At 37.3% G+C, this 22,417-nt stretch overlaps 1 protein-coding gene across 1 annotated transcript in view; it reads right to left on the bottom strand.

Moving 5' to 3' along the window:
- The window catches only part of LOC128030529 (four and a half LIM domains protein 3), a 39,729-nt gene extending 20,357 nt beyond the window's left edge, over nt 1-19,372 (bottom strand). Inside the window, exon 1 of the mRNA XM_052618232.1 lies at nt 19,096-19,372. The gene's annotated coding sequence lies outside the window, so the exon portion shown is untranslated. The remainder of the gene's footprint in view (nt 1-19,095) is intronic.
- Between the last annotated feature and the right edge of the window lie 3,045 nt (nt 19,373-22,417).

Consider the following 22,417-nt stretch of genomic DNA (forward strand, 5'->3'; position numbering starts at 1 on the left):
CCTGTGGTTGGTTGAGGCTGTCACTAAAACCCGGTTTCTCTGTCCCTGTTCCGGTCCGCTGCGAGAGGGAGGACCGCCCGGAGAGGAATCCCCGCCCACTCCGACCGTTTGGAGCCTGGTTGAGGATGGTAGCACTCCCGTGTGGGCGGCGCCCTGATGACGGGGATGTCGCTTGGGAGGGGGAATGTGACGAGTCAGCTGCCTCCTCCCTGATTGTCACCGGCACCCCGTCCTAAATCGCCGCCCTTCACCAGGCTCCCGACTGGAGTGGGTGTGAGAGGAGGGGCGCTGGACGAGTCAGGGCTGGCGGCGTGTGATGGGGCACACCTGAAGGAAGTGGAGGCTCATTACCGCCGCTGGTTAAAAGCCCAACGCGCCTCTCCTCAGGAGACCGGTCTCTTCCCCGTGCATGCACGCTGGTGTCCTCGTGGGTCCAGGAAGGGTGCGTTGAGGGACTCCCGCGCCACAAGAGACGTGAGCAGCCGGACCCGCGATCCGGAGGAGAACCGCACCCGTTTACACGGCCGACGGGCCAGGATGCCGGGCCGTCCATCCCCTACCAGCGCCGCGGCCGACGAGAGAGATGCGGCCGCTAGAGGAAGCCGCCGCCCCTCGCGCCCCGGACCAAGGAGGGGAGTGCGTGCGGCCGCCGGACTCCGCCCCTTACCTGGACCCTTCCTCCATGAACACTGCCCGACCTACACAAACCCCGCAGCACGACGAGGACACCAGATTCCCTGTTATTTTGGACACTTTCCCCCTTTGGCCACTTTTATTCCCTGTTATTTTAGGATTTCTGTTAATAAAAGCCTCTCCGAGGCCTGACGCCACGCCCACTGTGTCTGTCTTGTGCGCCTCGCGTGACAACAACATTGAATTATTGAACACTTACAAATTTTTGAACTATTACATTTGTTGTAATTTCTTATTAGCTATTGAACTATACAACTACATTCTAAATCACAGTTTTAAACAGTATCCTATAAGTACTTAGTGTGCTACACTCTAAGAAAGGTCTGTAAAAACAAGGCACAATATACTGTAACATGAAGAAATTTTCCATATTGATTCTTCACAGGTTTTTTAACCTGCATTGTGCATTGTGTTTTGCGTTTTCGGGTTCCAGGGTTACATCTTAACATAATATCCTGGCCGAAAATTAGCAGTATGTATAAGCTACAAACAAGGTGCATCATAAATTAACAATTATTGAAAAAATTACAACTACCAACTTAATTGACATAATGTGTGTACTGCTAGGTAGGGCTGCGCATTTAATCGCATGAGATTGTCAAGCTAGGCGATATCACATTCGAATGTTGCTTAATTTTCATTGAACTACGGCTCTATGCGTATATTGAATAGCTACTACTAATCAAGGGACCGGCTTTACTGACGAGATGCACATGAAAGATATGCACACCAAAAATTTGAATATAGTAAAACAGTAATATTGTGAAATATTTAAAAATGATTTTTTATCTTTTTTTAAATTTTGAATCTTAATTTTTAATCTTTCCTATTTTAATATATTTTAAAAAATGTAATTTATTCATAAAGCATTTTTTTTTAATTCCAGCCTTCAGTCACATGATCATTCTAATATGCTGATTTGGTGCTCTGGTAGATCATACTGACACCAAACCTTTGAATGGTGGTCTATATTACATTATACATACCTGTATTAATTTGTTTCATAATCTTTGACTAAAGCAACAGTATTAATAAAATATTTTTTTATTAGTGGTGGAATAGGCCATTTTAACTATAGACCTTTTGTTATGGGTTAATTATGTTAAATAATTTAGAACTCCAGTTGGCCATATTACTGGAAAGTGCCTTTTATCTTTGGTCCAAAATGTGCATTCACACAGCCATCATTTCACCACTGAAGTATTGTGACTCTGACAAACTCTGACATTTGACATCATCTGAAGTTCTCAGGAATTTAATTATGTCATGGAGGTCCTCTCTGATCCTTATTTCTGTGCCTATAAAAAATAGATTTTATCTGTATTAATAATAGATTTGCTTAACAAATGTTTCCATTCATGGCAAGCATCCTAAATGAAAGGAATGTCGTTCTGCTTGTAGCGCTTGTAATAATTATGAGTTTAGCACAGCTCAGTATAAGAGAACATGCTCCCTTCCACATAAGGCATGACAGTGTGTTTAAGCAGGAGGTCTTTGTGTCGCGTTGTCTTTTAATAAAAATGCAATATTTTAGCAAGGTCAGCTTGAACAGAATTAGCGCAGCAGCGGTTTGTGAGACTAGCTGAGAAATCAACTCTCAAAAAACAAAGACACATATTTGATTCATATAATAATAAAGCCGGACTGAGTCAAATACAATGTCTTCTGAAATACAATGTCAAATACAACTTCTTGTAGAGTCAAAAACTGTCTTGACTATTCACTAAGAATATTTCACCCCACAATTAAAATTCTGAGATTATTTACCCTAATGTTGTTTTAAATCGATATGACCATCTTTGGAGCAAAACATTTGATATCTTAAAGAATATTCATTCAGATTTCTTATTTAACAACAAATTCATAATAGCCATAAAACAAACAAACAAACATATACATATACATATATATATATATATACATACACACACACATTCAATTTGGGAACAATATGAAGGTGAGTAAATGATGACATTGTATTAGAAATTGCTACAATTTTTTAAGGCAATGTCTTTAGGATAAAAGATTTTAGCCTTGTGAGAACTAAATGTTTGTCTTCTGTTTTACCATATTTTATCTAAAGATTAGCAGTGCAGCAGGAAACAGACATATTCTCTCTCTTTGTCTCTGGCAAAGGCAAGCTGACGGAAAGGGAAAAACTCATAGTGCCAAAACATGAAGGGATCCTGCTTAAATGGGAAGCATCCAGCATGACTTGCCATCAGAAGTCATTCCAGGATATTATGTATTTATTTTTCTATCATCCGTTTATGATGATTCTCCTTGGCAACATGTAAACAGTGCCCTGCCTCCACAGACAAGTAAAATACCCAGAACTGTTGTCTGCTTTCATCATGCGAGTTGTATAGGCATCTCTCTCTCTCTCTCTCTCTCTCTCTCTCACACACACACACACACACACACACACACACAATCACACACACACAATCAGTTCGATTTGGTGAACTGGTTCAAGAAGATCCGGTTAAATCGAATGATTCATTGGCGAACCGGATATCACTACTATATCACTATGAACACGCTCATAACAGACCCGAAAGAGAAGACAATGTTGAATAAAGTCATAGTTTTTGCTATTTTTGGACCAAAATGTATTTCCAATGCTTAAAATAATTAATCTGATGTCACATGGACTACTGTACTTTGAAGATGTTTTTATTACCTTTCTGAACATGGACCGTATACCGTGCACACAGTTTCAATGGAGGGACTGAGAGCTCTCGGACTAAATCTTAAATATCTTAAACTGTGTTCCGAAGATGAACGGAGGTCTTACGGGTTTGGAACGACACGAGGGTGAGTTATTAATGACATAATTTTCATTTTTGGGTGAACTAACCCTTTAATACAGGTCCTTCTCAAAAAATTCTCTAAACAAGCTATTAACCGAATCATCTGAGTCAACTAATTAACTCTAAACATCTGCAAACGATTCCTGAGGCTTTTAAAAACTCCCAGCCTGGTTCATTACTCAAAACCGCAATCATGGGTAAGACTGCTGACCAGAAGGCCATCATTGACACCCTCAAGCAAGAGTGTAAGACACAGAAAGAAATTTCTGAACGAATAGGCTGTTCCCAGAGTGCTGTATCAAGGCACCTCAGTGGGAAGTCTGTGGGAAGGAAAAAGTGTGGCAAAAAACGCTGCACAACGAGAAGAGGTGTCCGGACCCTGAGGAAGATTGTGGAGAAGGACCGATTCCAGACCTTGGGGGACCTGCGGAAGCAGTGGACTGAGTCTGGAGTAGAAAACATCCAGAGCCACCGTGCACAGGCGTGTGCAAGAAATGGGCTACAGGTGCCGCATTCCCCAGGTCAAGCCACTTTTGAACCAGAAACAGCGGCAGAAGCGCCTGACCTGGGCTACAGAGAAGCAGCACTGGACTTTTGGACAAATTTTGCATGTCATTCGTAAATCAAGGTGCCAGAGTCTGGAGGAAGACTGGGGAGAAGGAAATGTCAAAATACCTGAAGTCCAGTGTCAAGTACCCACAGTCAGTGATGGTCTGGGGTGCCATGTCAGCTGCTGGTGTTGGTCCATTGTGTTTTATCAAGGGCAGGGTCAATGCAGCTAGCTATCAGGAGATTTTGGAGCACTTCGTGCTTCCATCTGCTGAAAAGCTTTATGGAGATGAAGATTTTGTTTTTCAGCACGACCTGGCACCTGCTCACAGTGCCAAAACCACTGGTAAATGGTTTACTGACCATGGTATTAATGTGCTCAATTGGCCTGCCAACTCTCCTGACCTGAACCCCATAGAGAATCTGTGGGATATTGTGAAGAGAAAGTTGAGAGACGCAAGACCCAACACTCTGGATGAGCTTAAGGCCGCTATCGAAGCATCCTGGGCCTCCATAACACCTCAGCAGTGCCACAGGCTGATTGCCTCCATGCCACGCCGCATTGAAGAAGTCATTTCTGCAAAAGGATTCACGACCAAGTATTGAGTGCATAACTGAACATAATTATTTGAAGGTTGACTTTTTTTGTATTAAAAACACTTTTCTTTTATTGGTCCAATGAAATATGCAAATTTTTTGGAGACAGGCATTTTGGGTTTTCATGAGCTGTATGCCAAAATCATCAGTATTAAAACAATAAAAGACCTGAAATATTTCAGTTGGTGTGCAATGAATCTAAAATATATGAAAGTTTAATTTTTATCATTACATTATGGAAAATAATGAACTTTATCACAATATGGTAATTTTTTGAGAAGGACCTGTATACTATATATAAATGTTTGCTTATACATAATCAAAAAAAAAAAAAAAAATACAGACTATACGAATGCTTCACATAATTATCTACCTACACACAATTAACCTACTGACAGATTTTGACTTTAAATATACTATATATAAATGTTTACCTATACATAAACTACAAAATAAAAACTATACAAATGCTACACAAACACTGTACCTATACAGAACTAACCTACAGACAGAATACTGTACATGTGCAAAGAGAAACATCGTAAGTCAAGCAGCTGGCTGAGGAACAGTGCATGATGATTTGTAGTGCATGAGCATGTAAACACACATGTTACTGAGTCTTTTTGGGATTATGTACATACAGGAATGTGTATGAAAAGTGTCAATATCCCTTTAGCAAGAGATCTGCCGACAGCATCTGACAGCTAGGCAAACAAAAAATAATTGTCAGTAACAGACAAAAAAGCAAGACAGACAGGGAGGATGATATTACTGACGCACACACGCACAAAAATGAAAATAAACACAGCAGAAGATCTAGAGACAATGGGGGAGTTGTTCAGGAGGGGCAGACACTATGAGCAGCTGCATACACACATCTCTTCTCGAACTCTGTTGGTGGTTGCTTTCCACAGCGTATAACCACAACCCCACACTGGACTGCTATATATATATATTATATATATTCACAGTGCTCTGGAATACTTGATTCTGACTGGTCAGAATAGAAAATCTTTAGTCAACTAGGCTATATTTGTAAAATGGCTTAGTTAATCTATTTAGTTCATCTTTAAAAATACTAATAATTTAATAACGCTATTAAATATAACCGTTAGCAAATCTCAAAATTATAATCTTTCATATCGTTTTTAAAATATTTAGACAAAATATTATAGAAATGAATTATATTGATTATTCCACAACATGAAGAAAGAATCAACATGAAAAAACATGAAAATAAATCTGAATTCATCAGACTTTTTCAGTTTACTGCAGAGAAATAAATGCTCCTAAATATAGACTTGTTCAAACACACTTTTTCCCCCACTGCCATAAAATGAGGAAGCATATAATTTGCATGCAAACGGCTGTGGGTGTTGGTGACCTCCAGGTGTCTTTTTTCCCATTCCATTCACAGGGTACTGAGCTCCAGGCACCAGAGAGCAGAGCACTGGCCACGCTGCTGGAATGAGCTCAATTCAAAATGACCATAAATCAAAGAGTTGTGCCCCCGCCATCCGCTACACCATCCCCCAAAATCCCATCTGTCATTCTCAAGATGGTGGGTCTGTTAGAGAACCATTACCTCATAGACTCTGAGCTCAGTCTTCTGAATTCAATGGTTGTGCCTGTACGGGCTGCTGCTTAATTCACCAGTTCCTTGATTGTTCAATCCAGCTACAACAAAAACTAATGCTAAAATCAAAATCAGTTATATCTGTGGCAGTGTCCCTTCACTGGCATATTATTTTTGGAATCTCAGAGGTACAAAAATGTAATCAAGTGACAGCAGAAGCCCAAGTCACAGTTAAGGTTATTGTGGGTAACTTGTCAATCTCTTGTGCAGTTCCCTTGGCACCTGTAGTTGTAAAAACGGGTGCCCACTCTGGATCCTGGTTCCTCTACCTCCTGCAAAGTTCATCTCCAGCCCTGATCAAATAAAACTGAACCAGCCAGTCAGGATCTTGGGAATTACAGACAAGCATGTTGTAGCAGGGTTAGAACTGAACTCTGCAGGTAGGTAAATCTCCAGGAAAATGATTGGGCATGTTAAAGGGATTATGCTTTTTCATGTTTTCAAATTTAGTCAGTGTGTAATGTTGGTGATTGAGCATAAAAACAATCTGCAAAGTTACAAAGTTCAAAATTGGATGTTCGGACTAAATTGTGCTTCTTCCGGATATTGTGACATCATAACGTCATTTAAACAATCCATATATATGCATATAAAGGGGGCGAGTTCTGGTGGAGCTGCACTATAGAAAACTGCTTCAGTAGAATGTTGTTGGAATAAGCGAAACCTCGCGCTGGGCCAGCTAACCAACCAGAGCACATTTTGTATTTCAGAAGCAGGGGTTTCATTGAAACGGGAATTAAACTAGGGCTGTGCGATATGGGCAAAAAAAACCTATCACGATTTTTTGATAAATTTTGCGATTTCGCAAACATATTTCCAAAAGAAAACCGATGAGAGCTTTATCAAAAAGTTGTAACATGTCTCTAGAACAGACATTTGTCAAGCAAAATGTCTAGACATATGGCAAAAAAATAAAAAAAATAAAAAAAAATAAAAAAAAACGTGTCCAGGGATTTTTTTTTCTTTTTTGCCATGCGTGGGTCATAGAGCTCACTCTGGCGGTGCCTCAGGTGTTATATTTTTCGTCTCCAATATATTTATTGCCAATATATTTATTACGCACTCAGTTATGTATGTGTATGCGGTTCAGAAGCAGCAACGAGAGCGCATTATTTTAACGCAAAAGCACATTAAAATAATGCGCGATCGTGAATCTATCAGCTCGCACGCAGATTTCCTTTGCTCTGTTAACAAAACCAGACGCGCATTCTCAGATCATAGACTGTATAAGGCTCAGATACACGCTACCTTAAAACTTGTCTTCTCTCACTCAACATGTGTCCTGTGTACTCACAACTCTCTCTGTGCTCATGCTCAAGATATTAAATCTTTTCGCACTTTTCTATTCATGACCTTTTCTGTTCTCGTCTGTTATTGCGTGCAGTGTGAACGTTCTGGTCCGTTAACATGGGCTTGGAAAAAAAGGCTACGCATCACAGACAGAGTGTGTGAACCTGGAGTTAGTCTGTTCTGTTCTCGCGCTCCACTTAGGTGCGCTGCATTCTGATTGTTTCGGATAGCATACTTCTGGAGGACGGGGCTGCGGAAAATCGTGCTATAAAGCGATTTAAAAATCGTGCACACTCAAATCGCGATTTTATTACGATTCCGATTAATCACACAGCCCTAAATTAAACCGTATGTTCAAGACAGACTGGGAAGAAATAATGCGTTGTTGGAACAATTCAGCATTAAAACCTATTCTAAGGCTATAAAACCTACACCCAAAAACTAAATCCCATAACTGGTCCCCTTTAAAAAGACACACTATATTATTAATTCCATGTACTTCATAAGATGCATTTGTTTGCCCTTAATCTTGGAATGCTTTACCATTATAATGCTACAGCTTTTCACAGTATCAAATGGGCCCGTTGGAAAAACATTTTAATTTCTTTATACTTTGCAAAGGATAAGAAGGGCAATTCATCATGGTCTTATCTTGCTGTGTCACGTGGGACTCTCTTTATCATGCAGCCATGCAAAAACACCATTTGTCTTCAGTGCAAGTGATAAAATATATGTTCTGGAGTGGAAACAAAAAAAAGAACATTAGCATAGGTAGTTTGGCGAATGCATATAAGACTGTATAATTATGCAGATATCAAATCAGAAGGCCTCAACTAACTGTCTATCAAAGTCGGGCACCTCCCTTTCAAAGGTCTGTTAGTATCCGCAGCTTTCTGCCATGATGTTTCCAACCTCATTAAACCCCACAACCCTTTATAACCGCCATCAGTTCCACTTACTAAAACAAACCTGGTTGATTTACTTGACAAACTGAGTTCCACAGTGCAGTTGTGCAGTTTTAGGCCAAGTGGAGCAGCTCACCACAGATAAATGAATACACAGACAGCCAAACAGACCCAGAGCCAGATGTAAAGACATCGGTCTTAGGTGGCGAGTGTTGCCAGGTTCTGCACATGGCTTTCTGAAAATCTCATCATTGATCATCCAAAAATATAGATTTTGTCAAGACATATTAATAGGAAAGACAGTTTTTTTGGGCTGAGCTTGCATCCTAGTTGAACGTCAAGGCTCTTTGCTCCATATAATATCCACATTCAATCCTGAATGTAGAGTATAATGTACATTATTAAATAGCTGCATTCCCATTCTTATAAGTTTTGAAAAAAAAAACTGTACATGAACAGTATATGATTTCCACTAAAAAAGCTTGACATTTAGCATTTAGATATTTTCAGAGTGAGGCAATGGCTTTTATAGAGTCAGCACTCCCTGCATTTGAGTACAGGCAATCTGGCTCTTGTTTTGTGTAATTATGCATTTCATCTTTTTTCCTGAACTGGTTCAATATCCCTCTGTTTCTTGTATATAAAAGAATGTCAGTTTCATGCCACGGGAAGAATCAACCCAGCTGTAAACACTACAAGAGTCAATTGCAGACAAGCATTGAAGACAAAGCCGTTGATTATAGTGGGAGCGATCTAGTTTTGACACCATTCGCTTGTGGACATACTCCATGTCCAGATATACCAATGATTGAGAGGTGTTTTTAAAATGTAATTCATATATAATGTAACTTCATGTGAACAGCAAACAAGTCACTGAAGCATTAAAAGGGACCCTGTCTTTGTATTCTCAAGGTTTGGCTCTAGGCAGCCTAGTCAACAAGTGTCAGAAAACATTTGTCTTTGCTTTCTCATCTTTATGCTCTTATCCAGGCCCTCTGCATTAAATCAACTTCATTTTTCTATCCACTATAGCCGTTATCCTTTTATAGACACAACAAGGACACTTACTCCCATTTATGGGCTTCTGTGAAGTGCCGAGCCATGGTCAGCGAAAGTCCTGTGAAGGTGTTCACTCACAGAAGGCGATAGCTACTGTACCTCCACTTTCCTATTGCTTCATGGATCATGGCAAAATAATAAATCTCTTTCAAACCTCTGTGTCAGGTAGGATTGGCACTATACCAAAAAATTAGTGGCTACCAATGTTCTCTTTATATATATATATATATATATATATATATATATATATAGACACACACACACACACACACTACAGGTAAAATGAGTGTATATATATTTTTCAAACAGCAATAAAGAATTACATTTGACATAAGCTGCTAGTCTATCTACATTTTTATTGAAAGGGAAAGATTGTTCTGCTTGTTTACATTCACTTATGATAAACTGAATGTGTTTACACTCATACCCAGAAGTGCATTTGACCATTCACGCATGCATCTGCATTGCACTACCAAATTTCTTCATGATGCAAGTATTTTGCAGGCATTTACTTAAGAGGCAAACACTCTCGCACAGCTGTGCACCACGTAAACACCAGCATAAACGGAGGGGAAGGAAACTTACAAATTCAGAAGCGATCCCACTGAGAGTTGGTTTTATACGCATTCCATTGCAGTGTGCTCTGTAGGTCAGTGTGGGTGAGCCGGTTCATTGTGCTCCATAAAAGATTATGACAGCTCGTATGCTGTCTAAGTCTAGGTTTGTTTAGAAGTCAGAAATCAACTGAAATGAGTCATTCCACACTATATATAAACACAACAGATGCACAAACACGGAATGGAAACACTTGAGTCAGATTTCCTCTCATCTGAAATGATGTCACAGCCATTTGCGCTCATCTCTTACAGATGTGGAGACTAATTAAGCATTGGGAAGTGATCAACACTTGCAATCCAGACTTGGCACCCTATAATGTGCTTAAATGTGTCTGCCTACACATGCGGTTCTTTGCACGTGTGATTCAGAGCTTCAAGATAAGCCCTATGTAACAACAGGAACTGTGGTGGTGAATTGCACGTGTAAGATGTAATGATTTTGATTAATGCTTTTAAATGGCTTGTTAGGGAATTAATGGCTCCTCTTGATAATTCCCGGCCCAGTAAAAAGCTAAATGGCTGGGCCGCTTTCACAACCATTGGTTTCAAACCTAAATATTAGTTTTCATTTTTCCTACACTTTACATCTAGTGTACCATTCTCTTAATGCTTCTGTGCTTTTATCACTGAAGAGCCAGCAGAGCTTTTACAGAATCAAATTGACCCTACTTGACAAATTAGTCACATTTTGCTGTTTGTAACTGGACATGTGTGAAAGACATGGTGACAGTAAAAGTATTTTAAATTGCCATGTAGAGATGCTTTTGATGAATGGTTAATTGGATAGTTTTTTCATTTGTTTAATGGAACATACACTGTAAAAAAAAAGAGCAAAACATTTAGATTATTGCAGTATGTTTTAAAAGAACATATTTAATGTGATGTGTTACTTCCCATTTCTTATTTTTTCCCATAATTGTGAAATTTACTGCCAATTTGTAAGTGTACATTTTTTCAACACCAAATTATTTTCAGTGTAGTATAAATTAGGGCCGGGTTTTGACACAAATTTCACAATTTGTTTCTATTATCTTTCGCGAGCTTGCAATTTGATTTGATTTGATTCTTTTCAATATTGGATATTTTGTGTGTGTGTGTATATTTATAGTATAAAATATATATATATATAATGAATATACATATGTTATGGTGCATATTTCAGAAAAGGCTCCTCTCCAAAGTTAATTTTTCTAGCTGACTTACGAGATTATCGTCAACAAATAGCCTATGTTTTCTGCGGTAAATATGATGATATGTGATATTGTTTACAAGTGATTATCGGCCTTACACGTTAGAAACACTGATTGAGTGACTGATTACATGACAGGATACAGATTTCTGTAACTTGTGCTCTTTCTTTTAACAGCGGATGTTCATTCATGCTTATTTCATGCTGTAACTGCTATTAAAGCGGAGATGATCAGTTCAGCTTCGTGCTGCCACTTCTAACCGAGGCGCTTCAGCGAACTGTCACTCCACATTAAACAGCGCCAAAACAGCATTTAATATATGAATATTGTAATATATTTGCAAGCACATATTGTAATTTGAAATCTGAGACTTTTTTCATATCAGAAGTAACAAATCACAAAGTTCCTTACAATTTATTAGGTGGGAGGCATGCTACAATGTTCTGTTCATTATCTGACAGGTGAGACTAAAATGAGATAAAAATGAGAATCGATTAAATCAATATTTTTTTTACCCAGCCCTTGTGTAAATCATATTAGTTACTTGACTATATAAAAACAGCACTAGATGCAATATATATAAGGGAACTAATATTTAAACCCTAAATTTGATATCCAAATAAAATTATTAAGTTACTACAAAGTTGAATGGCAACAGCAGCATTAAATAGTTTGCTTGCATTTACAAGAAGTTACTTGCATGAAAATGTAAATGTTTGCATTATGATACTATTAATAGTTAAATGTAAATGTTTAATATAAAGTGCTCGTGTTGTACACTGTACATTTTAGTTTTTCTACTTATTAAATTTTTTTTTTTTTACTGCAGTTCACTCTGTGACCCCTGAATTTTTTTCTCCCAGAAATTTTTTTCCAATACTTTAAACTGATGTCACTGATAAAGGTTCTCCGTGCGGAGTGCAAAGACCTGACTAATTCCATCAAGACCTGGCACAACAGACGGAACATTAAAAATGGTTTGATTTATCAGCAAGAATAAATCAAGTCAAAATAATCAGTCTGCAGGTCAGATGTTTGAACCGTACATTTCCAGTATGTGGTGAGTCACCATCAGATGGGGAAAAACTCCCAACCATGAAGATGAATGGAGCAGTTTGTATCAACTTTCATTCCTGACTATTTATAATGTACCATTAATGCTCAGGAAAATGTATATATTTTTTAAAAATACCCCATGTTTATAGATTTATTTTTCTTTTTTGATGCTTTTTGATGAGTTGTTGGTTTCGATCATTTTGCTTTTGTGTTAATTAAGATAATGGAGAAAATAATGTTATTTAAAAATTGCTTATACTTTGGGATTTCTATAGCAGTTTACAATGGATTTGGTTTTCCAACATCCCTAAAGATGTTGATTTTATTTGTTCTGGATCCAGATTTTAAAGGAAACTCCCTGCAGTTATACACATATTTCACTCTGATTCTGATAATGTTACAGTACGTTTGACAGTCATAGCTTTGAGAACGCCAACCAGACACACGTTTAATGTGACTGGTATAAGAACGGACGAGTGTTTACATTCCAATGCGGGTATTCATTGTCAGGTTGAATGCATCTCTTAGACAGTTTTGGGCAAATTTCCTCTTGGGAGTTGGTGATATAGGGGTGAAAAAACCCAACCTTGTGATGGGACAGGTTACAGAGTCTTTTACAGCCCGCACCTCTAGAGTGACTGATTTCTGGATCCGTACAGAGATGAAGTGCATCAAAGGTGACTCAGGGACTGTAGCTGGGTGACAAAAGAGTGTGGATGGATAGACTGCACAGTTACATCGGTTGCTTGTGATACAGCTGTTATGACTGACATAATAAGCATGGACCTGGACCATTAGGAAAAATGCCAATTGCTTAATCCTTGTAACCCACAGAATGTTTACTGATGCAACTCATGCATACAGAAACATGTCATGTGGCATTGCTAATCACACTCGTAAGATCAGATTCAGTAAATTCTGAATGGTTGTTTAGAATGGGAAATGTAAGGACTTTATTGATTCCCATTCCGGTTTCATCCATATATATATATATATATATATATATATATATATATATATATATATATATATATATATATATATATATATATATATATATATATATATATATATATATATATTTTTTTATATTTGACTAAGGCCTATTAAAACAAGGTAATAAATGTAATCCAATCATTGCAAATTTTGTTTACACAGACTTTTTAAAGGACTAGTTCACTTCCAGAATGAACATTTCCTAAAAATTTACTAACCCTTATGATGTTCATGTCTTTATGTCTTCAGTCGCAGAGAAAACATTCCAGAATTTCGCTCTAGATAATGGACTTAAATGTGCTAACTGGTTGAAGGTCTAAATTGCAGTTTCAATGCAGCTTCAAAGGGCTCTACACAATCCCAGGCTGAGTAATAAGGGTCTTATCTAGGGAAATCTGTCATTTCAAAAAAAGAAAAATAAACATTTATATACTTTTTAGCCATAAATGCACGTCATCAAATTCATAACGTATTCACATTGGAAAGGTCACACGCGCTTAGCTCATCGTCTGTGTACTCTGGTTCAAGACGGTATGGGAAGGGGGGAAACCGCCATCCGATTTCCTCCTCCTACTTCAAAAACATCTAGCATCACTGTTTTACCTTTTTTTGTAAAGAACATGCGACTTTCTTTGCATGTTCACTTTGGGTAGGCTCTTCTGCCTATGTCACGCGTGACCTTTCCAACATGACAACATAATGCATGGTTGAGCTAGTGCATGATGAGCTTTTTTGGTTACAGTATATACATTTGTATTTTTAAGAAAATGAATGATTGTTTCACTAGATAAGACCCTTATTCCTCAGCTGGGATCGTGTAGAGCCCTTTGAAGCTGCACTGAAACAGCAATTTGGACCATTCGTCACAATTTAAGTCTATTTTATGGAAAAAAAATGTTTTTTTTGATAGAAGACAGACAGACATCTTGGATAACGTGGTGCATGAGTAAATTATCAGGATATTTTTATTCTGGAAGTGAACTAATACTGTAATTTACTTTTTGTAGTCTTTTAAAAGGCAACATACATAGATTCCAACAATTGGACATATTAAATATTAATCCTTAAATAAAAATGTTGCAACATATGTCATTCATTCATTTTTATAAAATATTAATGACATTAATGTCAGTAACTGCAGTGATTTAAGTCTCCCAATCCAAAAGTATTACAAAAGATAGCAAGTTAACTGCATTCGTTTAATTTTCAAAAAAGAACCAACACATAAGTGTCAATTATTTGAGAATCGGACTACACTCTGTTCCCATATATATGGTTTCGATTCGCTAAAACAAAGTGGCTCATGTTATTTTTTTCCGAGTAATTTTTTTGTGATTCGGACTACAATAGTTGCAGTCTATGTTTTTAATTCACTAAAACAAAGTGGTTTATTTGTTTAGGAATCAGACCACATTAGTTGCTATGGTTTTGATTACTTAAAACAATGCCGCTAATAAGAGTCATTTGTTTGTAAATCAGACTACAGTCTTCACACATCCTTGTTCTGATTCAGATAAACAAAGCTGCTCATAAGTCATAAATTCAAAAACATTGATTGCGCTGTTCTGCACTATATTATTGCAGTACCACTGAATAGTAGTGCAGAAAACATTGTAACAGTGTTTCCGTACCATATTACGTTCACATTGATGGAATAATGCAAGCCTGAGAACTGTTATCGAAATGGGTTCTGTTAATGGTAAACTTTAACAGAACCCAACTTTTTTACTAAATGGAGAAAGACATTTTTTAAAGCCAGACTGTATAGTATACCAGAAGTTGTTTAACCAGCTGAATCTTGACACCTTGGTCATGGTGACACATAGCAGCATACTGGAGCACACAATAAGTGTTGTAGAGAAATGAATGAAAGAAAGACAGAAAAAAAGGTTTAACAAGTGACTCAGAGCAAGACAATAACCATCTATGAAGGACAATAAGGCCTGCGAGAGGAAGAGAGGGGAAAGGTAAACAATCAGTTCAAGTGAGCAGATAGCACACCAAGCAGAAGGTCGCATCTCTTGGGGCCCAGGCTGAAAGGATCTGATTGAATCCATTCTTTCTCCTCAGTCTGGGAGGAAGCCACCAACTCACTGGATTGCAGATGCACCTGGAGTCCCCCACAGGAAACTCCCAGTAACTTCCTTTAATTCAAAAGTTAATCCTCCAAACAACCAGTTATATGTTTCCATGAGCAATTTAGAAATATGGCAGTAGACCACAAAAAGTCTGAATCCTGAGATAATAATATACATTTTCACACAGCGAGCTTGTGATATGTGTGGGACAGTCCCAGAGTCGACACAGTAACTCATCATGATTTAAAGAAGACTGTAAACAGTGTACTTGCACGTGTTACTCGTTCAAGACATTTGAAATCACATTACTGCATTTGGCCCTCTTTTAGAGATTAATTAGGGAAGTCGTGACCTAATGGTTAGAGAGTCGGACTCCCAATCGAAAGGTTGTGAGTTCGAGTCAAGGGCCAGCAGGAATTCTAGGTGGGGGGAGTGCATGTACAGTTCTCTCTCCACCTTCAATACCATGACTTAGGTGCCCTTGAGCAAGGCATTGAACCCCCAACTGCTCCTCGGGCGCCACAGCATAAATGGCTGTGTGTTCACAGTGTGTGTGTGTGTGTGTGTTCACTGCTCTGTGTGTGTGCACTTTGGATGGGTTAAATGCAGAGCACAAATTCTGAGTATGGGTCACCATACTTGGCTGAATGTCACGTCACTTTCTTTTTTTTATTCTTTTTATTAAAGGGTTTGTTGTCTCTGGTTTTGTGTTATCTTACACATTTGGCTACAGAGCTGCCTTATTGATGGACAGATGTTCAGTCTAATTGATTTGTATATATATGGTCTGATAAATAATAGCTTGGGACACACTTTAATGATGTAATGTATGCTCTTTTTGAGTGCTGCGCTATGACTTGTGAATGGACAACTACATTGAGTGTTTGTTGTAACCAAACAAGTGGTAGTCAATACCACACTACTCTACATACACTATGGTATGTAAGGTGGAAGAACAGTATGCATTTTTTGTATGCATAGAATTAAATTGCCAAGTGAGAAGTATTCAACAGAGCTCACATTATGTAATACTGTATCATAAAATGCATTGTGCTCTGTCCTATCACTGATGAACAACAGTCTGTGCATAAGATAAAGCTTTCCCAAAACACAGTACTTCCAAAGAATGTGGCCATGACCACACTGCAGTCACATCACCCTGACCCAATGGGGTCAGACACCATATATATTCCAGACACCAAAAAAATATACTCCAAAGGTGACAACACCACACTTAATGGAATTTTTTGGGACTTTATGGACCTCACTACCAAAGAGTGCAGGGATTTTGAACCACAAGAAAAAAAGAATTACAAACTGAATTTTGTTGGCACAGCAGGACACACTTCAGAAACCACAGTACTTATAAGAGGAAGCTCTGTTGTGGTTAATAAAAAATGAAATACAGCCCAATTTAAGAACTTGGATTTCTTTGATGGACACCATGATGAGTTATTCACAAGCCACTTCTGATGAAGCACTTTTTACGATATATATAGAATATGGTGGACATGGGAAAGTTGTAATAAAAACCTTTCTATATCTTTTTAATTGTATGGCTCATGATTTATATTATCAAAAATACGTTAAAAAACAACTCGGGCTTCTTGGTTTGTTAAAACTTTAATCTTGTGTATTATTGCAATTAAACAAAACTGTTTATATTTTTTTTACATGTAATTAATTCCTGTGATGGCAAAGCTAAAATTTCAGCAGATTTGATGCTGAATCTTTAGATCGATTTATGCGTTCTTGCTGAATAAAAGGAATAATTTCTTTAAATTAATTTTAAATATTAGTATATAATTAGTGTATAAATTAAAAAAGTACACATTTTAATTAATATGCATAATTTCTAATTGAATTAATATCATAAAATGCATTGAATTTTTTAATTAATTGTATATATCAATATTTGCTGGGAAAAGCCCCCAAATTAAGTCAATAAGTTGTGGTAGATAATTCTTTTTTAAGTATAATTAGAGTATAAAGGACTGGCATCTAAACAAGTGTTTGGATAAAGGATTGTGTTTCATATTGCATGCAGCAATCAGTTGCTATGGTGCAGGAAGTTAAACTTAACTTAAACATAAATTTTGTGGCACGTTTATGAGAGGGATGGAACTTGGGTTTTAAAAGGATGATTTTGTTTCTCCATAAGCACCTCTGAACTCCACCTCTTGGAAAAATGAATGGGAATGGAATGGCAGAGCACTGGGAGCAGATAGGATGGGAATCTGGCTCTGAGGCAAGCAGATTCAAAGGCTTCTTAATGCACCAAAAGACACAGTGATGCACCTTAAAAATCTCCTGCACACACAAACATATGCATGCCAGCACATGGCACTTAAAAAACGCAAAGTACAACTCACTTTATCAGTTAAAAACTCAATGAGTCACTGAGCATGAGACAATTGTCGGGCTGCCTGTATGCAATATCTACAGGATGCCAGAGAACAGAGGCCAGTCTCAGCAGCTGGGCTTGAAAATAGAAAAGAAAGAGGAAATGAGAGGATGCAGTTCTGTTCTTCCAGTCAGCTTTTCTGACTAACTCACTGTAATTTTTGCCCTTGTCTGTCTTCTCAAGACTTCCTAAGATAAATATTGCCTAAATGTTTACATCAAGAGGACAAACTCACTGATGAATAAACTATTTCCACTCACCTGCTTTCAATCACTCAAGGTGTGTCTTTATGAATTACATCACTCACTGATATGCATAAACCATTTCCTGTTTTGTGTTTAACTCAAGGTTACTTTGTATAAACATACAGTACATAATATGAAGTAAATCAATAAAAAAATTAACACAATAAATAGTATCATTCTCAATGGGCTTCTACATTATAACCTCACAGTACAGGCTGTAAATTTGCAAAGAGGAACCTTACGAGCAGCTACTCAAAGCATTCACTACGCCTCGGAATGCATCATGTTCTGGGATGAGCTGTGTTCAAAGATGAGCAATCAAGTTCCAACCTGGACCAGCTTTTGACTAAACTCAGGAATATGTCAGATCCCCAAGGCATGTTTGCCTTCATTCTGTTTTTCTAATGTTTAATGCAATGAAGACTTGAGGTCTGGCTGTCAAAAAAGACACAAATAACTGTCATGTCTAGACACATGTGCCAGATTCCTCTGAGAAGTGTGTAAAATACATGTCATGAAACTCTGACTTTAGGTAGGGTTAGATGACATCGAAAGGGCTTGCATATAATAAATGAGTCTTTTTTTCACTCAGGAACGAATGTCTTAGAATGAATTATGTTTAACATTAAAGTCTAATATGAGTAAGCGTTAATGCTAGGATTTTGTCTAACATGCATCTAAAGTTCAGTTGCTAACTTTAAATATAGTTTAAAAAAGGTTTTTATTTATTTATTTATTTTTTATTATCCATTGAAGCAGTTTAAGAGTTAGTCAGAAAATGTTTTACAAGTAGCCTATTGAGGTAGCCTAGAAATGTCTAATACTTCTTCCTGGATGAATGAAAACTTTCACAGGCTAACAAGTTATCGATGATTTTTACTCTCTGGTTTTGAATGAAAAATCTGGTTAGCTTTCTGGTACGTTCTAAATTTAAATGACAGGGACAAAGAAAAGCCGAAGCGCTTACCCAGTCAAAACTCTTTCAGTACTCTGTCTGTCCGTGTCGAGTGTGCTGCGGTCAGTTTAGTTGGCCTGTTTAACAGCTCTGTAGTCCTGTTGCTCCTCACGGGTGTCCAGAAGTGCTCAGCTCTCTCTCAAAGCACCGAGTGAGAGAATGCTCGCGCTCAACTCTTCCATGCGCTACTATAGAGGAAGTTGTGATAGTCACAAGCTCCCGCCCAGTCACCCTACTTTTCTGAAGGAAGTTTCATTGAATGATGTTTAAATCAAAACTGTTTGCATTGTTAGCAGATTTGCCGTCTGCAGTTAGTTTAGAGCGCAAAAGATGTAGCCTATATCTGTAGCACAAATACTTACCAGTTACTTGACACCCACATCTGAAGGGGATGAATCGTCATGACAATAAAAAACTTTTTTTCCCCACTCAAGGGGGATGGAGCATATTTCAGACAAGGTTAATTAAACAGAGCTGAAAAAAAAAAAAAAAAAAAAAAAAAAAAAATTATATATATATATTTATTTTTATTTTTTTCTAAACCAATCTAACCATTGGAATAGAGAAAATGTTTTCTTTCTTTCTTTTTTCACTTTTCCAAAGTTGGAAATGTATCTCGTTCAGTGGAGCACATATCCTGTAGCTTCCTGGGGAAATCCAGTTTTATGTTTATAATTTTTAAACATATCGTTTATCTTTAACAGGGGTTGATTTTTACTCATTTTTGTATTATGGTCACATTTAAACTGGAAAATGAAATCAACAGAAACTCTTGAACGGTCTTGAAAATGTCATCAGTTTATCAGTCATCACTCATGCTACTTTTTCAAATACCTTTCTACAATATGAAAATCCTTCGATATTATAACAATTACAAATATATACAATATTATTATTATTATTATTTATTTATTTATTTAAAAAAAAACTAATTGTTTAAAGTCTGCATAAAATCAAAATGTATAAAATTCATTTTGTTAGTGCCCATTGCTATTCTTGAGGTGAAAAATATATCCGTGCAAGTAAATAATAATAAATAAATAAATGTGTCTTGGTAATCAAAATCTGAACATTTGCTTCCACTCTGGAATGGGATTACTTCTCTGATGACGTCAGTTTGATTTATCATATTGACACATGATATTTACAAAAGTTTGCTATGAAAATGTTTTATTACATAACAAAGGCGTAAGTGTTACATGATGAGTTTTCACTGTGTGGTAATGTTTGTAATGTACTGTAATAAGATTAAAGAAAGTGACTTTGTCCTTGTACTAATTCAGGTATCCGCAGAAAACATCAGAAATTTATCAGAGGTTATATAACTGAAGCTAAATTAGTTACTGTATCTTGAGTTGACTTATCCATGATTTACTAAGAATACATAAACTCAGTGATTGTCTCAGAAGAGGTATTTAGTGCCCTCTTGAATGACCTTACCAAAGAGTTCATATGTAATTCAAATTCATTAAATTACACCCCTACCAAGAAAGAGACCTCATGTTTTTCTCTTAAACGTTATGATGTTCAAGAAGTCTGATTCTCAGCATCAGAACTCTAATGCCATTGAGCGTTTATTGCCCTCTTTAACAGTTTAAAAGAAAGGATTATCAAATTACACCAAATGTAATCAAGTGTAAATTGTGAAATACCTCCATTACAACTGCTTATGATAATCATTCCTTTTATCCCTGAAAAAAAGACCATACACACATTCCTGAAATTGTAAAAGATCCACATTTATTACCTGAAAAATATATAAATATTTAATTAATAAATACAACCAGAATATTAAGACACTATTTAGAGCTGTTACCAATCAAACTCAATCACAGAAAAAAAAAACGAATAAATAATAATAATAATAATCTTTGCACTCTTGCTTTTGTGATATTTCTTAATTAGTATAAAAACAAGATCTCAATTAATTTCTTGTGATTATATCTTCTATTTTTTGGGGGCATTTGTATTAATTTTGTTGAAATTTTTGACACAATTCCACATTAAATTCTGACTGAGGACAGCAATTTCAAAATAATTAAAATTAGAAAATTGATTTCATTTAAAGCAGGAAGTTCTAGATCATCACATGAGACCAACACTGGTCTCGTGGACTACAACAATACATTTTGTTCTGCCAGCTCAAACTTGGTAGGGTAAATAGTGGGGTGACTGTTAATTGTCCCATATCCACTCTTTACAGGGTTTTGTGGTTGAATTTTGAGAGAACCAAACATTTAAGAGAGGCCTCTTCCTGGAAGGATAGGTTCAGATAGGCGCCAGAGGTTTTTTCCTAAAACGTTCGATTTTGACATCTTAATTTCAAAAGGCTATATCTTAAAATTTATAAAAGATAGAGACTTTCTGTCAATTATAAAAATATTAAGGATGACCCAATGTTTATGTAGTGATTTTATTTTCCCATCTAATTTGCATATTATGACGTCATATGGGGGGGTCATCTTGAATTATAGAATTTTCATGAAAAGTCACATGTTTAAATGATAAAATGGAGCACTTCTTTCCCCCAAAAAATGTCCCTAACCTTCTGTGTGCTATATTGCACAATACTGAATGCTCAGGTAAATAGTAAGCAGTAAACAAACTGTGTAAATCATTACTAATAAATGGTAGAAACAAACCGAATGTATGTAGCGGTTGGGATTTTCAATTTACTACATGCAGCAGGCACTCTGATTCCATGTATGGGGCACATATATATTATTCATATGACACACAAACACAAGTAGACAAGACCTGTTTAGTTCAAAATCTATGCCCCATGTCACATCGCCTCTGCTTCTGCTATGAGCAGCGCGGCCAGATCTGCCTCGCGCACGCGCCGAGTGTGCACATCTCGGACTACTGTCAGTGTCATTGCGACTCCCCACCTTGCCTCCTAACTGTACTATGAATACTTCGACCTCGTCTAACATACCCAGTGGCATTAGACAAAGTCTCCACTACAATACTGTCGCCGCGATTGCGGAGAGGTGCGGTCAGAAGACAAATATACATGTCTAGCGCGGTAAAAATCTCCCGCCTCGTCCCCGCAACAAAAACATGCCTGATAATTTCGCGATGAACACTCCGACCCCGGCTAACATTGTTCACACCTCTGACATTTGGCAAAGGACCATTTATTTACATTGGGCAAATGATTCACCGTCTGTGCTTGGTGTAGGGCTATACTTTCACTTTCAGTATGACCGTCATCTTCTGAATGCAGATATTCCCCTTCAGAATCAGTGTCCGCGAATAGAAGTTCCAACACCTCATTGCGGCTTTATTGAAGCTTTATTGATGCCATTAGATAATAATAATAATGAAAATA

Source organism: Carassius gibelio, chromosome A16 (genome assembly GCF_023724105.1).
Source record: "Carassius gibelio isolate Cgi1373 ecotype wild population from Czech Republic chromosome A16, carGib1.2-hapl.c, whole genome shotgun sequence".
Taxonomy (NCBI): domain Eukaryota; kingdom Metazoa; phylum Chordata; class Actinopteri; order Cypriniformes; family Cyprinidae; genus Carassius; species Carassius gibelio.